The following is a 20,162-nucleotide window of genomic DNA, read 5'->3' on the forward strand; positions in this document are numbered from 1 at the left end:
GCCTTTGGACTAAGAACTTATTGGTAAATGTATAGAAGGAGAGAGAGAAAGAAAGGGAGAAAGAAGACACACCAAGGTGTGTTTTTATAAAATAGCTAGAATGGAAGGACATTAAATTAGACATGTTTTTCTTTAAAAACAATTGTTTTCTTTCCACTACCTTTTTGGATTCAGTAGTGAAAAACTGAAGTATCATTACTCTTATTTACAGATTAAATTCAGAGCAATTCAGTAGGGTACTGACTAAGTTGTTCTGGGGAATAAGGAAAGAAATCCATCCCCAAATCAGCAGAAAGGAAACAGTTGTTTTTAAACAAAACACATGTCTAAATCAATGTCCTTCCACTCTAGCTACCTTATCCTATTTTATAAAAATATTCACAACAATTGACACAAGTTTGCTGCCTCTAGGGGTCAGGACCACAGCATACGAGCTGTCAAGAATCTGGCTCTAATTATTCCCCAAAGCTATTAATGTTTTGCAAAAGATATTTAAGTCAAAGGTCCAGTCCTGCCCTCAAGTATATGGGTCAGGGGTTATAGCATACAAATATATATTGGTAAAATTTGTTCCACAATTTGAGAAGTCTTGAACTAATGCTTCAGGGGCATCCATAAAGACTTCAGAGGATGGATGGACTCAAATGCATGCTGTAGGAAACCATCCTGACTTGGAAACAGAGAGAGAATGCCAACTTAATGTTTTCTACTAATACCTAAGATTAATTTTTTTTATGATTTCTATTCCAAAATCTACATTGTCTAGTATTTACTAACTTTTTTCTTTATAGCAATTTACCAAAAACATACTCAGAAACTGCACCACTATGTCACTATAAACAGTTTAATGGCAGTAGACCTTAACCTCTTTTTTTCCTTCCTTTTTTTACATGTGATTGTTTCTAGTGTGTTAGCTTCTTTGGGGCTACCAAGCATAGTTTGACTATTGGCTTCAGCAGGCTGTGATGCCAGCCAGCCATGCATAATGGGCTCTTTGTCTAGTTGTCACATGAACAGTGTTGTGCTACGATTATTGTCACTCCAGGCTTAAACGGGAAGGCATGCTTTCATACAAACCATCTACTTTGTGGGCTCTTTCTGTCAGGGAGCTGGTAATTAAAACTATTTTATTCCCTTTTAGTTAATCACTTACAGAAACATTGAAAATAAGGTTCCAAAATGTTCATCTAACTCGACCAATTCTTAATTTTAACCACTTGTTACAAGAAAATGAAAAAGAAAAAAGAGGTAAGTACCATGACATATTTACTATTAAAATAATATGGCATGGAAGAATCAAAACTAAATTCAAGTGTTCAAATACTGATAATACAAAATACACTGACATAGGATTAGGCATGAATAAGAGCAACTAGAGAAAGAAAATGCAGAGATAAGTTTGATAACACAATTCATCCTGATGTGTTTGCATATTCCAGTACAAGTACTAAAAACATCCACCTTTATTCTAGAATCTCTTCCAAAATGTAACTATAATGGGGAGAAAAGCTCTGCATTCTGGCTACGAAATTGTATCTCCTTGTTTTATCAGTCCAGCCTGGACCACTATTTATGTACCATTAATTAGAATCTTGGACACAGGGCCCAAATGTGGGCCCTCAAGACTGGGGATAGAAAAATAAGTCACTGGAAAAAGAAAGAAATCTAAATTAAACTTATCTAAATATGAAGACAAGGGTCAAATAGCTAAGAAGGAATGCAGGGAGATAACGCTTACATACAGATATTTCTACAAGAAAAATATGGGTTGCATATGGAATGACAACAATACTCATTTGTATCAAATCACTTTTGAGAAAATCTGCCAAATCCTTTTGTCCCAGAAGGCTAATGAATCTGTAGAAGAGCCTAAAGAGTGGACAAATGTCAACTGTAAGTCATTCCAAATTAGTGTGTTAGTGTACTGAAATCAGCAAAACCACAAAAGCATACAAAAGCGTCTGCCTTTACTGATGCAGAATCTTATTTGCAAGATTGAGACCTAAAATATTAAGATTCCAGATTCCAACACCCTTACACAGTCCCTGAAGTACCATACTCCACATGTCATCCAGCAGAAGTCAATAGGAATGCTTGTGGAGTAAAGTGTCATTCAATTTGAGTAAGGCTAATACAATCTACCCCAAGGAGGTTAGGGTAATTGGCAGCACCTCAATATGTAAAGCTCCATCTGTCTTCAAGACTTTAAAAATAATGACTTTACAAACAAATAAAACAGCAATATGAAAAAACAAATTATTTGTTGTGGCTAATGTTTCCTATCCCTAAATTTAAAATAATAATCCATTCCTGATGTAGTTCCTTGTCTTTTGTATCCCACCATGGTTCTAATGACCTCTTCCTGGCCAAAGCTCAGAACCAATACTCCATTCTCATTTTCTTCAGTCAGTGAGCAGCCTTTGACACCACCAGCCATGTCCCTCTTATTGATATTATGCATTTATTATCTCTTGTTTTAAACTTTATCTTCTCTTTGGTTCTTTTCCTTCTTCAATCATCTTTTCAGGATGTCATTCAGAGAAACCTTCTCATCCTCTGTCAGACATTCTGGAGTTATAGAGGGCTCTGTCCCTATTCATCTTCGCTTCTTCTTCTACTCCTTATCTCTGGGTGATCAAACTCGCAAATCCAAATTCTGCTACTATCTTTATGGTAACAGCTCACAGATTGCTCTCTCTCTTTGCTCCAGTCCTTTCTCCTATGGGCCAAAGTAAAATCTCATCATGCCTTTGACTTCTTTTTGTGCTTGCCCAGCTGTCAGCTCAAGCTCAATGTGACCAAAATAGAGTCCTTAATCTTCTCCCCTAGGCCATCTCTTTATGCCTCAGTGTGGACCACCATCTTTTCTTGTTGGATAACAAATGGGATTAAGGACTATGTGAACTAAAATGTGTTCTAAATGTGCGTGGATGCTTATTTTTACAAAATAGGGAAGGGTTTATACTTGTTTCAAAAGGTAGAGTTGTGCTAAGCTGAACAAGACTCCTATAATGTTTGAGTGAAGTTTGGCTAAGCTTTAGACATTTGTATGGTATGACTTTTTTGAGGCTACTGGCAGACATGTTAGTATATGTATATGTAGGAGAGCATTAGTTAGACTTTACAGAAATAGAAAGTTCCTGGAATAAGGAACTGTTAAATTGTTTCTAAGACTTTATTAAGAAATAAGCACCTAGCTGGGGTCATCTGACCACAGCGCTCTTTCCTGCCCAGGGCAGGGGGTCGGACTCAATGACCTACTGAGGTCCCTTCTGACCCTAACATCTATGAATCTATAAGAAATAAACAAAGTAAATCATTATAAGATTGCACTGTGCACCTGTTTTATTTACAAACAAGTACTTTTATGCTTTTTCCCATACTGGGCCTCACGTTTGGGAAGAACAACCTGTAAACATCTGCAAACTGCAACATTGTGATCTTTAAAACTATTCTTTTCTTTGATGCCTCTATCTAGACAGCTGATAGCCTGAGACCATTGTATCATATTGTTTATGGTTTTGTTGAGCTTCCTCCTTTCTGTATCTATAATCACCTGTTGTCTCCTGTTTTAAACTTAGACTAGATGTCCTTTTTTGGTGCGTGTTTGACTAGTGCCTTTTACAACAAAGTCTGCGACTGTGGCTTTTGGGATGCTACTGCAGTACTACTACTACTACTACTAGACCGTCACACAGAGTTTGCATGTGCAATATGTCTTACAATAAGTAACGAGTGAACCCTTTAACTCCCTCATTAGAATTAGGTAGAAATTAGGTAGAATTAGAATAATCAACATTTTAGAGAAATTGAAACAGAGATTAAATGCCTTGTTTCATGTCACACAGTAAGCAGTGGCAGAGCCAATATTACAGTCTCTGACTCCCAATTCCATACTCTTTCCTCCAGAACTCATACATCAAGAGGATTCCAAATTATGGCCACATGGGATTTATTATGGATAAATTGCTTAGCTGTGCAGATACAGAACAAAGTAAATTATTTAAATTAAATGGTTATGAGAATTACAATTAGATACAATTACCTGTCAAATTTTCAACATAAAGCTAATTCATTCAAAGTGAATGTACCTTCAGTGCTTACTTGGGCAAAATATTTACTAATGAATTTATAGACATTCACTAGCCCTTACTAGGAATCTGACAGTCTTCAAAACTGTACTAGCAAAGGCCAATCCTCCTTTGAATATAATTCCTATTTTCTGACAAAATGGTGTTATCTGAGCTATTCTCAATTAATTAAAATAATGTTCAGATTACTGTCACAGTTGTACACACCCATATATAAAGAAACTCAGTTTATGTATTAGATTCTACTGCACTGTTTTAGTTTCTCTTTTCAAGTCCTTGAAAAAGAAATGCAAATTGAAATTATTAGAGATTAACATTTTAAGTGACATAGTGATTACATATAATTCTGTAAAACTAGGGCTAAATTTTGCTCCCCAACTGACACTGAACTTTGTATATTGCTCCTTAATTAGTCCTATGTCTTCAGTGGGGTTATTCCAAGGATGTGATATCATTTGATGCCAGAGAACTACAATCTGGCTGGTTGAGAGGTAGTAGCAGTGACAACTGTATGGTCAGATTCTGACATCAGTCAGATAACTGCTACTTAAGTTGAAAAAGGATATCAGGATCTGGCCTGCAATGCCATTACTAAAGGAAAGGCTTATGAAAGATGTTTGTTATTATATACCAAGTTTCAGATAAGTAATAAAAATTGATATCTTTACAAAAAAAAATATTTTGTAATGTTTTGTACAAAAACACAGGGTTCTTCAGTTGCTGTCTGGAATTTTATCACATGTGCAGACACTGTATTTTAGCCAAAAGCAGCTTAGTTTCTATTCAAAAAGATCACGTGATCATGTCTGTACAACAAAAAGGTGTGTGAGACACTATGCAAAACTTCTGCCAAGTAATTTGAATAAAAACTCAAGGGACCCTTACCAGCTGCAGTCAAAAGCCCACTCCACACAACTCGGTATTTTGTCAATCAAACTTAAATATGTTAATATGTACATATTTCCTGAGTTCCTTCTGTAACCACGCTAACTGCTGTTGAGATATCAAAGCTAGTCATTTGCCTCTTCAGCTGACTGCACTCATTTATCAGAGTATGCCCTGTTTTGTATTCATGGAAAGTGCTGGAAACAGCCCAAGAAACTGAACTTCACTGTCTACCTACAAATCAGGTACATGCAACACTATTGTAACATTCCCTGCAGTTCCTCCCATGGTGCCTGGTCTGAGAAAACAAAGCTAGGACTTGTCTGCATTTCAGCTGTACTACACCATCAGTGAATCCTTAAAATACTGAAGTTGTAATTCAGACAAAGACATGCATTTTGACCACTGATGTCATCTGGGTGTTTGCAGTACAGTTTCCACTATTACAGTCATCTATGGAGAACTAAAACTACAGTTTGCTCAGATGTATAACTAGGAATTTAGGAACCCTTGTGTGGCAGGGCACTGTGTGTGCCTGCCACTTTAAGGGCCTGGAGCTGGCAGCCACCAGGTGCCTGATGAGGGCAGACATTTTGGAGTCAAGGGCTGTCTATATAAACAGGGCAGTTTGGCTGCTAGAGGCTAGGTAACAACAATGCCTGGCTGGAGGGTTGCTGAGATTATCTGGAGGTAAGGGAGGAGCTGTAGGGGATGGTCAGGAGGCTTCTGGTTCTGGCATTGATCTAAAACTGCATCCTGCTGGGAGTGGGTGGCCTGGTGGGGCTCTCAGTGGTATGGGAGCCCCCAGGAAATGCCAGGCCAGTTACCACCCCAGTGAAAGGTGGGTTGGGGTGCTTTAACCCCTAGCCCCCACCACTGGCTGGGTAACCCCGTTTGGGTGAAGGGCTCAGAGGGCAGACCCTGGGATGGAGTGAGAGGCTAGAGACCCTACCTGAACAAGAGAGTACCCTTGACTGGCCCATGCTGGGGCGAGGACCAGGATGGTCAAAAGGGCCGGGGGCCCACCACAAGGGATGCCCAAGAGCCGGGGGCCTGGGGTCCCAACTGGCCTGGAGGTGGGCCAGGGCTGGTAGCTGAAGGTCCTGGGGGGACCATACATGAGAGGGGAAAATGGTTTTGGGGGGCTAGGTAGCCTGAATGAAGGCAGAGAGGCTGTCTGAGTGGAGGGATCATGGAGGGGTCCTGTTAGGATGATTCTGGGGCCCAGCATGGGGGCTGGTGATTATGTGAACATCAAGATGCCATCTGTGAAGCTTGGGCTGCAGTATAGGGGAGGAAAGGAGCTGCAGAGAGTGCCCCCTGGCATCGGGGCACCAAAATGGGCAGCCTCCTGCTTAATTGACATCAATTAATGAATCAATTAACATCAAGGCGTGGTGGGTGAGAAAGCAGGTGGTTGGCCCGAAAACAGGTGGGTGGGGCACAGATCAGCCCTGAGTAGGCCCCCTGTTACACTTGACAAAGATGTTCAAGAGCAGGGAGAGGCTGCTGAGCGCCAGAGTGTGGAAGGTGCACCAAAGAGTCTTAGAATCATAGAAAATTAGGGTTGGAAGGGACCTTGGGAGGTCATCTAGTCCAACCCCCTTCTCAAAGCAGGACCATCCCCCACTAGATCCTCCCATCCAAGGCCTTCTCTAGCCAGGTCTTAAAAACTTCCAAGGATGGAGATTCCACAAGCTCTCTGGTTAACCTGTTCCAGTGTTTTACTATCCTCCTAGTGAGAAAATTGTTCCTAATATCTAACCTAAACTTTCCTTGCTGCAACTTGATACCATTGCTCCTTGTTCTGTCATCTGCCACCACTGAGAACAGTCTAGCTCCATCCTCTTTCAAATCTCCCTTCAGGTAGTTGAAGGCTGCTATTAAATGCCCCCCCAGTCTTCTCTTCTCCAAACTAAATAAGCACAGTTCCCTCAGCCTCTCCTCAGAAGTCATGTGCCCCAGCACCCAAACCATTTTTGTTGCCCTCCACTGGACTCTCTGCAATTTGTCCCTATCTTTGTTGTAGTGGGGGGCCCAAAACTGAACACAGTACTCCAGATGTGGCCTCACCAATGCTAAACAGAAGGAAGAATCACTTCCCTTGACTTGCTTGCAACACACCTACCAATGCAGCCCAGTATGCCATAAGCCTTCTTCGCAACAAGGCAGTGGCGTACCAATGCGGGGGGGGGGGGGGGGGGAGCAGGGCAGGGGAAGGGGGGCGCCATGCACCTGGGCGCTGGCTGGGGGCAGGGTGCCGTCTGGGCCCTCCAAGGGGTACTTGGTCCCCCAGCAGAACTTCTGGTTTCGCCGCCAGTGTTTTTGGGCTCAGCAATCAGCTGCCAGGGGACCCTCCCTTCCCCCTGCTCAGCGATTGGCCATGGACGGGAGGGGCACAAATGCAAGTATTGGCCCCTGAGCACTGGAGACCCATGGTACGTCACTGTAACAAGGGCACACTGTTGGCTTATATTCAGCTTATTGTCCACTGTAACCCCCAGGTGCTTTTCTGCAGAGCTGCTGTCCAGCCAGTCAGCCCCCAGCCTGTACTGGTATATGGGATTGTTCTGTCCTAAATGCAGGACTTTGCACTTGTCCCTACTGAACCTCATGAGATTCCTTTTGGCCCAATTCTCCAATTTGTCTAAGTCACTCTGAATCCTAGCTGTATCCTCCAGCAGATCTACTATTGCCCCCAGTTTGGTGTCATCTGCAAACTTGCTGCGGGTGCCCTCTATGCCATCTTCCAGGTCATTGATGAACACACTGAACAAAACCAGACCCAGGACCAACCCCTGGGACACACCACTTGATGCCGGCTGCCAACTAGACATCAAGCCATTGATTACAACCCCCTGAGCCCAATGATCCAGCCAGTTTTCTATCCACCTTACTGTCCATTCATCCAGCCCATACTTTCTTAGCTTGCCTGTGAGAATGTTATGGGAACCTGTATCAAAAGTGTTGTTAAAATCAAAAGGTATTCCATATCCACCAATTTCCCTGCATCCACAGAGCCAGTCATTTCATCGCAGAAGACAATCAGGTTGGTCAGGGCCCTTGGTGAATCTATGCTGACTGTTCCTAATCTTCTCTTCTCCTCCAAGTGCTTTGGAATTGATTCCTTGAGGATCTGCTCCATGATTTTTCTAGGGACTGAGGTAAGGCTGACTGGTTTGTAATTCCCTGGATCCATTTTTTCCCCTTTCTTAAATATGGGCACTATGTTTGCCCTTTTCCAATCATCCAGGATCTCTCCTGATAGCTATGAGTTTGCAAAGATGATGTCCAGTGGCTCTGCAATCTTATCACCCAACTCCCTCAGCACCCTCATCTGGCCCTGTGGACTTGTATATGTCCAGCTTATCTAAATAGTCCCTGGCTCACCTCCTCCCCAAACTGGTGCAGTAGCCTTGGAACTGACCTTGCCTGTGAAAACTCAGGTGAAAAAAGCATTGAGCACTTGAGCCTTTTCTGCATCCTCTGTCACAAGGTTGCCTCCCCCATTCAGTAAGGGACCCACACTTTCCCTAATCCTTCCTGGGCTGCTGCTGCTGCTGCTACTGGTACTGCTATACCAGCTTCCACTATAGCAACCCTGGGGCTGGTGTCTTGCTTTCCCCCTCCTACTAACTAAACTATCTATACATTACAGCATAGTTCAATCTACAGACCTAGATTTTGCCATGCTAACCAAACAATGCCAGTTCTGGATTATGTGATATAGACACTTCTTCAGTGGAAACTGTACTGAGATACCCAAATGTTTATAGGCCATTCAGTGGCCAATGAGTGATCATTTTTGGCTATAAATAACTTTACAGGTAAAATGAGCTACATTCTGGCCCCCATTTTCAATCTGTGCATAAGCACATACGTAAAAATGACAATTGGGGCCTAAGCTAATGTTGTATGTGTTCTGAAAATCTTCTCTGGCACATCTGTCTTGGCTGGCATACCTGACAGAATAGAATAAAAATGACTTCCTAATTCTATTGCATTCTAAAAGCCGCTGAGTAGCAGAAGACAAATAATTTGCCTACCCAGCTTGCTACTGTTCCAAATTCCCCTCCAGCTCAGGCAGTTGTACCCCACACTGCTCTTCATGAAGAATGTACATAGCTAATTATGCATGCTTTCTTCCTTGAATTGTATTATTAGGCACAACTGCTATTCAGGGGTGCTTGCAAGGGAACTGAAGTCTGAAGTCAGCTTTCAGTTTCAGTCTCACATCAGACACGCTGCTCAGCAAAGACATCCAAGATTTAAGTGCAGGTCAGCAGTGGGAAACAATTACATTTCACCTCTCCAGACTGAGCTTTGTTGTCCCAACTTGCTGAACAGAAACATTTTTCTTAAAACAAGCCGTTATGCTAGTTTCCCTTCCAAACCTTTTGATAACTGCCAAGCACGGCTGAAAAACCTTCCTAAGGTTAAGATGAAATCTCTTTTGTACAGTACTGATAACAGATTCCAAACAGATTTTAAAACTCCAGCAAACTAAAAAGATGATAGGCCAGTTACAGGTGCTTAATATGTAGACAATATTAAAGTGGAGAAGGACATAGGAACTATACTTATTCTCAGGAAGTATCAAATAGTAGGAGCCACATTTTGAAGAACTCATAGGATTCCAGAATATCTGGTCTTGTCAGTTCATTCTAGGATAGTCATCTGCAGGCTATACAGAAAATGCAGTTTGCAGGCATGAGTGCGCACATGTGTGTAGTTACTGTTATAGCCAAATAATTCATTGCACTCGACAGTCAAAGTCTAACTGCTTTGCACTCCAACAACAGTAGCCAAAAACCTGAGAAAGAAGTCATACTAGTGAATGTCTTCATGACCTGCTTATGCTGAAAGTTGTATGCTAAACAAAGCCCAGTTATAAAGCAGGTGGGCACTGTCTTGAACAGATCCTGCACATTTTACACAGAAATACATCTTCTCTCTATACACTACTTCCACTCTCTAGTATAGAAAAACTACTAGAACTCAAACTAGTTGATTGTATTAAAGAATCTATGGGAACCTTACCCCCTCACACCCTCTGTTCAGGTACAGCCAAATATATCAAACACATAACAGCAGAACCAAAGCCTATCAGCTTTCAAAGCAAATCCAATGCAGACAAAAAGAAACAGCTCCCCAGCTATTAACATGCTCTTCCCCTCACAAAGTTTGATCCTGCACCATTAAAATTGATGGAAGTTTTCTAACTAATGTTTAAGAGGGAGAAGAAAGTGTGATGAGGCTGTGGACAGGAGAAATGAGGATGCCCTGAGAGAAGACACATAGTAACCTCTATTAGCCAGTTCACCCAGAATAACCACCCTAGAAGAAATAATAATTATCCTGTTTCCTTGGCTACTCCGTAAAGCTGTTAGCTACCAGTGGGAGGCTTTGAAGGCAAAAAAAGGAGCAATGGAGCAGTGACTGTTTTCAGGGGAAATTTGTATAAATGTAATCTGCCTCCTGCTTTGGCTTGGAAAAGTTCTGACTAAACAACTGCACTTGCGCAGTTTTCTTTTAAGAGTCGGTGCTGCGTTACTTGTTTAAAACGTGTTGTCTCTGACAAAAAGCCTGTCCCGTAAAGGTATTTACCTACCACACGCAGTGCAGATGTTTCAAGACAATGCATCTACAGATGAGAAGAAATATATTAGGGGGGCAAAAAGCCTCATACACAGAAGAATAAACAAGGGAAGCTGCATACAAGAAAGTAGCGGTGTGGGAAAACAGAGGATGCAAATTATAAAACACAGGATTATAAGGGAGAAACGTTTCTGTCTGAAAAGGCTGTGCTCCGACTTGGCACTTTCTTCAAAAGAAGGGAGTAAAACACAAACCCACCGTCACAAGCCAGACTCAACCTGGCCACTCGAGCCTGTGTTCGGAGAGATCGGGTCCACAAGGCTTCCACAAATCGGGGCACTCCCAAAGAGCAGAGGAATGGCGCTGACTTGAGTGCCCACCTCCTGGTCTAAATCTGCCCCGATCAAGGGCTAGAGCCTTTAGGGACCCGTCGGGCTGCAGCTTCCCCAGCCTTTGGGGCTCCACGGGCTGGTGACGTTCTCCATGCACCTGCAAAGATGAAGGGACTCATGGGGCGAGGGGCTGCTTGGAGGGAGGAAATGGCATCGCCAAATTGCCAGAGCAACACCCGCACAAAAATAAACCCCGGCAGCAGAAGCAGCAGCAGCAGCATCCCTGCTCCATGATCCCAGGGGAAGCGGGCACTGACCAGGACGGAGCCAGGCGAGGTCACAAGCCCACAGGCATCCCAAGGCAACAGGGGACCCTCCAGCCTGGACTCGGCGCAGTTTGTGGGGCCGAGCGGGAGGGAGCCCCGCGGAGGCTTTGCTTGAGCTCCCAGCGCTGGCGGAGAGGGGGGAAGAGCAGGTCCCCTCAGCGCGGCGCGGCGCCCTCGGGATTCCCGCGGCCACCGCCGGCCTCTTACCTGCCCCGCGGCTCCTCCTCGCCGCGCACTTGCTGCGGCTGCCGGCTCCGCGCGCCCCGCCTCGGCCAGGGCCAGGGCCAGGGCCAGTGCCAGGGGGCTCGGTCCCGGGGCGGGGCGGGGAGGGGAGGGGAGGGGCTCGCCTGGACCAGCCCCCGCAGATACCTGCAGCCGGCTCGGCTCGGCCCGGCCCGGGACAAGGCGGCAGCGCCCGAGTCCAGCCCCGCTGCCTGAGCGGCCCGGGGGCGCCCTCGTAACGTGGGCACGGGGGGGCGCTTTGGGAACAAGTGGCAGGAGGGGGGACTGAGCTTGCACACGCTCTGGAGCTGCAGCTGGTACGCCCAGGGAGAGAAGAGGGAGACAAGAAAGAGGGAAAGAAAGAAACTTTTTCTGAACGTTTATTAAGGGGGGGGGGGGGGGGCACGCTAAAACAAAACAGCAAAGGGTGGGCCCGCGCAGGGGCCCGGGTGCAGAAGACAGCCTGGTGCTAGCCCTCAAGGGAAGGAGGGAGGAAAGAGAAAAAAGAAGAGAAAAGAAAGAAAGAAAGACGTTTGACTTTTTATAAATGTTTATTAGGGGGGAAAGGGGTGATAATAAAGCAAAACAACAAAGGACACCCCACACAGGGGCCCAAGTGCAGAATGGGGCTAGCCCTCAAGGGAAGGAGGGAAGGAAAGAAAGAAGAAGAGGAAGGAGAAGAAAGGCAGGCAGGCAGTTTCATAGATAGCAGTGGCAGGACTGGAAAGGAACCCTTATACCCAAACATGACACCCGTCCTTCGCAGACCGTCCTTCTCATTTCCCCCCTTGTTGGAAGGCAAGATGCCAAGCATTTTTCTGCTTTTTCCTCCCATTAAAAGTCCCTTCTTTCCAATGTATTTCAGCTGAGAAGCCCTGACCCTAGTTTTCACATCAATTTTTTTAAAGCTTTCAGAGGGTAGCAAGCTTGGGAGCCTTTTCACACTTCATGTTGTAAGTGCAGCAGTAAAAACAAATTCTGCCTGTGAAGCCAGGCAGCCAGCACTTGCCTCATTTCACCAAGCAGAACCCCAAACAGCTTGGAAACTAGCAAACATACCCAGCCCCAAAGTAATGCCCTCTACCAAAGCAGAATGAGAACTAGCTAGCCATCTTACAAGTGTTACAAGTTATAACCCATAAATTCACTGTAATGGAAAGAAAACTCTTGCCATCTCCTACACCTGTGGCTTGCATCAGGGCTACCTCCTGAGTTCCCTCCAAGCTGTGTGGCGTGAGCGGCCGCACAAGCACGCCTGGCAGCATGGCATAAAACACAGCTGCACACACCGTACACTTTAGAGGGAACACTGGCTACCTCTGACATAGCTGGAGTTGCTTCTTCTCTTCAACATACACAGGTTTCCCTTGCTTTATGCAGGTTCTCTATGTGCAAATTCACTCTTATGCAATGACCCCTTTTATACCAAAAATTCGTTATATGCAAGGTAAATTCATTCTTATGCAATTGGTGTGGTGGAAATCTGCAGTCACTGCTTTGTGTGGTGCATTGTGGGAGTGACACACATGAAAATACAGTCCCCTGTGTGGATCTGTACCCCTTGCTTGTTGTCTGCGGCACATATTTCTGTAGTTGCCATCCCCATTATAACAGTGCCCTGTGCTTGTGTGTACTGTCTGCTGTTGGCTAGTACCAACATTGTCTTGTAAAAGTGTTAGAAATAGTTCTGGGGGTCAGTACAGTTGAGGTCTTGAAACGTATCCCTATTTGTTACATTGTAAAGTGAGTTCCCTTTATGAGAATTTGAGTTATGTGCTGTTTTCCAGGAACACATGTACCGCATAAAGGGAGATAACCCTGTATTGGTAAAGTGTGCCAGTTAAAGCATCCAGAGTTTTGATTTTCAGTTTATCTCCTAGAAACACCTTGTTATTTCTTTCAAACTTATGCAAACGCAGAGTCAAAGAGAATTGTGTTAATCTTTTGTGGATAGATTTGTTTGAAAATACTGCCATCTGCTGTTTGAAGCAATTTTTAATGTTTCTACTAAGCCCTGTTAATTAAGTTAGTAACAGTAGAATGTAACAGGGCTCAGGTTAAACAAAGAGCATCAGAAAAGTGATAAACAATAAAACTTTTACAGGACTAAATACAAAATTAAATTAAAAGTCCATTCATTGTCACAAGTACTGCTTTCATGCCCTGCTTCCCCCCATAATACCAAAGATGTTTAATTAAAAGTAACTACGTACAGAAATATTTCTGGCTAAGCTAACATGAGGTAGGGCAGACAGAATGTGTGAGGGTCTCACAATCACATAGACAGAAATATTTTTACAACACCCAGCAAAATGGGTTCCTGATCTTCGATTGAGTTCTTCGACCTCTACCACAACACAGGTTCATAATAAAGTCATGCTGGTTTTGAATCTTTTAGAAAAAATATCCTTTTTACTATCAGCAGATTGCAGGCATAAGTTAGTGTCCATGTTTACTTGCAGTCAGATGCCCCAGTTACTAATTTGGGCGTACAAATAAGGTACTTAGTCATACAAAAGATCCAAATTGTGAGAGAAAATAGTTGTGTGGGAAAACAGAGGATGCAAATTGTGAGGCATGTTGGAAACCAACCTCTAGTTCGAATTCATATCTGTACACACATACACATATTCTTTAAAAAATGTTATAACCTTAAAAATCTCTATTTAGATATCATGACTGATGCTGATAACAAAGGACCACAATCTTAACTATATGAGATAGTATCTTAAGAGCAATTCTGCTGATTTTCAGTAGGGCTGCTCATACAGCAAGGTTCAATGCAACATGAATAATAGGGGAATCCCCAGGTTTAAATAACTGATCCATGAAATATATAGACCAGCATATTTTATATGGACTATTTAGCCACAGGAGATTTATTATTGTCACAGAGTCTATATATAATAATAAAGACTTAAGTTATTACAAAAAAGAGCCATGGCTTCTGTTTTATAGACAGATGTTCTATTAAAATGAAGGGTAATTTTCCCGTTTCAACTCCAAGGGATTAAAAACACAAAGCAGTTTGGTAAGACTATCAGTAAGAACAAAATCATAAGAAAAGCTGACATGCTGAATTTCATTTAAGTAGTCCCATAATGGCCAGATTTTGCAGAGATTCTAGAGTAATATAGGATGAGTCTGATTGTAAACACTACTATAATGCAGTGGTGTTCAACCTTTCAGCCCTATGGACTGGATGAGTGGCATGGGTTCACAAGTGCAATCTAGCACACTGGATGTGGCCACACACTGACCCAATCCCCACAGTGGCACAATCCCCACATTGTGGGCACTGGCCCAATCCCCACATTGGCATACAAGGTAATATCATCCATCTTGTAGGGATCCCCAAAGGCTCAGAAATTCGGCACTACGTAAGCAGCAATTAATGCTACGACTGTTCCCCTGGTGCTAAATTTCTGTACTTGTGGAGAAACCCACAGGTTGGATAATGGTTCCATAGACCAGGTCTTGCACATGAGCTGAAGGTTGAGTACCACTGCTATAATTCACTGAAGATCACTAACTTGTGTAACCAAACTAAATATGGGCGATAACGATACTAGCCTTGTTATAGGACAATCTTTATTGGGCTTTTCCGTTATCACACAGGAGATTTCCAATTTGCATTTGAGCTGTTTGTTCTCTCCCCTAAGCATATTATTTTACATTTATTAGGATTCTGAAAGTCATCTTGTTGCATTATTTGGCTATTTATTCTATTCCTTCCAGGTAATGGTAGCTTTGCACTGCCATTCTGCACTCCTGTGCATTTACTGACCCTCCAGTTTGGTATTATTAACCAATTTGATGATACTGAAAGTATACTTAATTCTAGGTTTTAATTAATATCTATATTGAAGTCATATTGATTCCTACATTACTATTTTTTATATTTTATCCCATGCATATGGCAAAAAGGGAACAGAAAGTAAGATCTATTACATGCATATTTAAGGCAAACAACAAAATAAAGAAGTCATGTCCCCTCTCTTTCTCCTTTGAGTACCTGAGTTTATGAACAATGTCATTATCTTCAACAAGAGCATTGCCACAATAAGGTTTTTCTCAAAAAGAAAAAAAGCTGGGCTTCACTATGCATTTGAAGATGATAAGCTTTCCATGTTAATGTAATGCCCCCTGTCCCTAGAAAATACTCATTCTTAGTAAAAGCATTTAAACCCAGATCTTCAAAGTTATTCCTGTGGGAGTTAGGTACCTAAAAATCTTTGTGAATCTGTGCCTTACCCTTTATTCTTCATTATTATAATAAGCAACCCTCACAATGCCAGTCGGATAAACATTTATCCCCATTTTACCTGTGCAGACAGAAGAGTGAGTCAGGTCCAGATGCAGATCTGCTTGACTTAGAATGTCCTAGAGGTGTGCCAATTCTGTTAGAGCACACTGCCTCTTTAGAATTTTTTTTTTCTACTGGTAACTAGTTAAAAATAATAATGTATTTTCCTTTAACCAGGCAAGGGCTTCATAATTACTTAATTAACTTGCTCTAACTGTTGTGAAATACCATTAGGTATTCATGTATCATTTTCTATATTTAGTTATTGCAAGATTGACTCAATGGGAATTATAAGCAAATGTATTTAAAAATTGTCCACAACCATTTCCACACATTGAGTTGCTCACCTTTCCCCATGATGATTGCTATTAAGAACTCAGCATTTTAAACAGCTAATTCTGACAGTCAGGCAGTAATACCTTAATAGCTGAATAAAGAAGAAAAACATATATACTGTATCTTAAATACCACTGTGAGAGAAGATTGTCTGCTTTTAATGCTATGAACAAACCTGGGACCTCTACAGAACCAAGAGTGATATTGCATCAAGTTTGCACAACAGCTGTGTCACTGTTGTGCAGGAATTCTGTACAATTCAGTTAACCTGGGCTTTTCCGTATTACACTACTGTCTGCCATCTTGGGATCTCTAGTGCGGTAGCTATCTGACAGTTGATTGATCAGTATCAATTTGATTAGACTTACCCTTTGTAGGGATTACACTAAATGCTATTACAAGTTTCCTACATATGATGGAATTCCCCTATCCTGGACTCTGCTAAAGCTACTGCCACAGATGGCTTAAGCAGCATCATACGAATTCTCCTAATGATCAGACCAGGTGACACCAAATGATAGGCATTTAAAACAAAAATTCATATGACCTTATAACCTACCCATAAGTCTCCCAACTCCCATTTCAAAAAACTACAAGTTGAATACAGAGCTATTTTATCACTCTGTTCAGCAAAAGTTTTAAAATCTACTACTAGTAGTAGTAAACTACTTCCAGCAGAGGGCATCTGAAACACAGTTTATTTGTCAAATGGTGTCAATTCCATGTCAGCTGTGATAATGACAGAACATTTTTTCTTACATGAGAAAACTAATGGATACCATCTCTACTTCTTTTCTCTGCAAGACTTTATCATGCAGCTCTTTTAAGATCCCCTCATGAAATTACAGACAGCAATGTACAAGGTTTTATAGCATCCTTTGTGTGATAAAGCAGCACACCAAAAAAGCTTTTCTGTTTTTAGTCACATTTTTTCCAAAATCATACAAAGTAATTACATGAAAATACACCCTTAAAATAACTCCCTAAGGAACTATTTTAAAACAATTAAAATAGCACATATGATATTCAGCTTATGGCACAACAAGTTAGTTTACAGTAACCTGAGCCAAAATTATTGAATGCACTGTAGAAAGTAATGAGTATTAAGCATGACTTCTTGCACCCTTAAGGAATATTTTTTTTGTAACTCGCGTTAGAACAATGTTTCATTTTCTTGATTTTATTAATATTTTCTTTCTCTTCCTCAGTGAAATTGTGCCTGTGGTATTGAATCAAAATATGGTCTAAAGGCAAATAGTTGCCTTAGTCTGTAAATAAAAGTAAATGCTTAGAACAAGGTACATTGTATAATACTGTACATATATAATAGTACATTATATAACACATTCAGAGCATCAGTGTAAAATGAGCACACATGTCTGATAAATCGCATTAAGATGAGCCATGTTCATTCCCACCGCTTAGCGTGCTGGGATAAACTGAGTGGCTTTAATTTAAATCTGTTTTTACATTTGTGAAAAACACCAAATCGTTATGTGGCACATCTTGTTTCCAGGTGAAGTTTAGAATTGTTCCTCTACCTGTTGTGATCTTTTCTGAAAGCTTCTGAGAGGAAATTTTCTGACCATGCCATCATTTCAAGGTCTTAAAATGCCTACATAATACAGCATGGGACTTTAAAACACTGTAATATGGAAAAGGAACAAGGGACTGAAAAGATGGCAAATCAGTTTGAAGTAGGGTAGCAAAAGCAGTCCTGTAAGAAAAAGATTTTAGAAGGAGTAGCACCTGTGTACTATATTATCTTATAACTAGGAAGAGAGATTGCAAACAGAAAGCTGAAATGTGGAACACCCATGACTAGCAAAGCTCAGTTCTTTTTTGAATTAGAATATTATTTCTGTTTTCACTTTGGCTGAGGTTTCCCAACACTTTATAGACTAACTAATCTACACATTTATCCCGAACATCTATCCTGGTTTCTGCCTGACTTCAGACTAACATGACTAACTACCTCTCTTTACCCAACTCTTCGCTTCCAGGATGGTGTTAAGTTACTTATCATTTTGCCACAGTGAAACTATTTGGGGCAAAATGTTGCATGCTAGCTGTTGGTGTCAGGCTAATTGTCTGCACATCATTTTGGAATATTTCAGCAAAGAGTCAGTCATAATTCAGACTAAGATTATAGAACATTATGTTGTTTTTACTCATGTTAGAAAATGTTTACAACCATTTCATTCAGAAACTCTATTACCTCTATACTTAGTGAAGTACAAGAGAATAATAAGCAGGGTGCCTCTGACATAACTTTTGCTGTCTCCGTGAACAGCCATCTAAATCTGACCAATTTAAACAGGCGTAAAAACACAGATTGCAATAGTCTTAATAAAGACTTTTAAATTTGGAAACTAAATTCTTACATGTTTCTTTTTGTTTCAGACTTGGACTGCAGAGATCAAGCAAGATTCTCTCAGTAACTCCTTCCTATAGCCACCAACAGCCAAAAATTACCTCTCCTTTGCTCTCATCCTGCCACTGATGGCATCCAGGCAGCACAAAAGAGGAAGCCATTTGACAGGCATGTGGAGGGGTGAGGAACTGGGTGAGAAGAGGTGGCAGAGGGAAGGCTGCAACAGAGGGTAAATAAAATATTAGCTCACAAGCTTAGGCTAGAGGAAGAAGGGCTGAAACAAGCTGGAGGGACAGCGAGGGGGAAAGGGAGAGGTTTTTTTTTTTACTTTTAAAACCTTTATTATAAAAATATTAAGAACAAATGGTGAGAGTGCAAAGGTATGTGACCCTCCCAAGGGCTGAGCATGAAAACCTTTTCAGCAACAAAACACACAGAGACAAAATATCAGAGACAGAACCCCTCTCCTTCCCGTGATGGCCCTCATGGGGTTACATATGTGGGATCAGCTGTCCATTTTCCATCTTACAGCAGAGGGCCTCTTCGATGGCCCAGTGCGACACAAACTGGTCCACAATTCGCTGAAAGGTGAAGTCTCCAAATTAAAATCTGACATGCACCCAGACCAAGAAACAGAAGAATTGGAAGGCATCATCGGAGCTGGCCCCTGCTGTTGCCCTGTGCGGTCAGGCCAATTCTCAGGATCTCAACATTGCACTGTTGGACAAGGTGTGACACAATTGCACATATACAAATACACAAATCAATTAGGTGTATACACACATACACTACCAACTCAGGCACATACACATCCAAACTAGCCTAGGCACATGCATACCTATCACCAATTCAAGCATATACACTATACACTCCAAAAGTTAGACAAAAATCAATTGTTCATACCCGCACACTCAGTACACATACACAGATCACTAATTTGTATATCATGCACACATATATATATGTACACAGACACTCACAAGTTCACACACATACAACCCACCTACACATACACACAGGTAAGTTCCTAACTTGGATGGTACGGTATGTATGTGTATGCTTGGGGTGCCTGGGATACTTGGGGGAAGGTTAAGGTGAGAGAGAGAGAGAGAGAGAGTTAGAGTGTAGGGAGTGAAAGTTGCCAGAACCACGATTAGATCCAGTGGACTAGACAGAAGCTGGCTGAGGAACTGAGGCTTGGGTTTACTTAAGGTCAAGTGGCCCTAGGATTATTTGAGGTCACTGGTGCAAGGGGAAAAGCCTGGCGGCAAGGAGGAGACAGCCAGGAAAGAGAGAGAGACAGAAACCTGGGAGCTTGGGGCTGGAAACTGAGGCAGACAGGTGAGATTGGGGGGGGGGGAGGGGAGAAAGATAAGTGGTGACAAAGAGGAAACAGTCAGGAAACAGACAAAAACCCAACTCAGGGTTTCAAAATAACAGGTTTATTAAACAGACAACACACTACACAGCCCCATGAAGTTATTGGTTCACACACACATGCACACACACACAGGCACTCACAATGGCAGCAGGAAAAAGAGACTCTGTGGAAGGGTTGGAGTCCAGGTAGGGAAGAGAAGCAGAGTCTAAGTCCTTGGTTGAAGAGGGGATAGGGGTGATAGCTTTATCCAGGCTGGAAAGGGGTCCTTGTCCAGTAGGTGTTGTCCAGAGGGGGGTTGCTGGCAAGGCCTC

General features: G+C 42.2%; 1 protein-coding gene across 2 annotated transcripts in view; it reads right to left on the minus strand.

The window, feature by feature from the left end:
- Nucleotides 1-11,540, minus strand: part of MEGF10 (multiple EGF like domains 10) — a 180,653-nt gene extending 169,113 nt beyond the window's left edge. For both annotated transcript variants that reach the window (XM_019478144.2, XM_006276658.4), the window contains exons 1-2: nt 11,440-11,540; nt 10,833-11,063 (exon numbers count right to left, since the gene is read on the minus strand). The gene's annotated coding sequence lies outside the window, so the exon portion shown is untranslated. The remainder of the gene's footprint in view (nt 1-10,832; nt 11,064-11,439) is intronic.
- Nucleotides 11,541-20,162: the final 8,622 nt, after the last annotated feature.

This window comes from Alligator mississippiensis, chromosome 3, assembly GCF_030867095.1.
Source record: "Alligator mississippiensis isolate rAllMis1 chromosome 3, rAllMis1, whole genome shotgun sequence".
Classification (NCBI taxonomy): domain Eukaryota; kingdom Metazoa; phylum Chordata; order Crocodylia; family Alligatoridae; genus Alligator; species Alligator mississippiensis.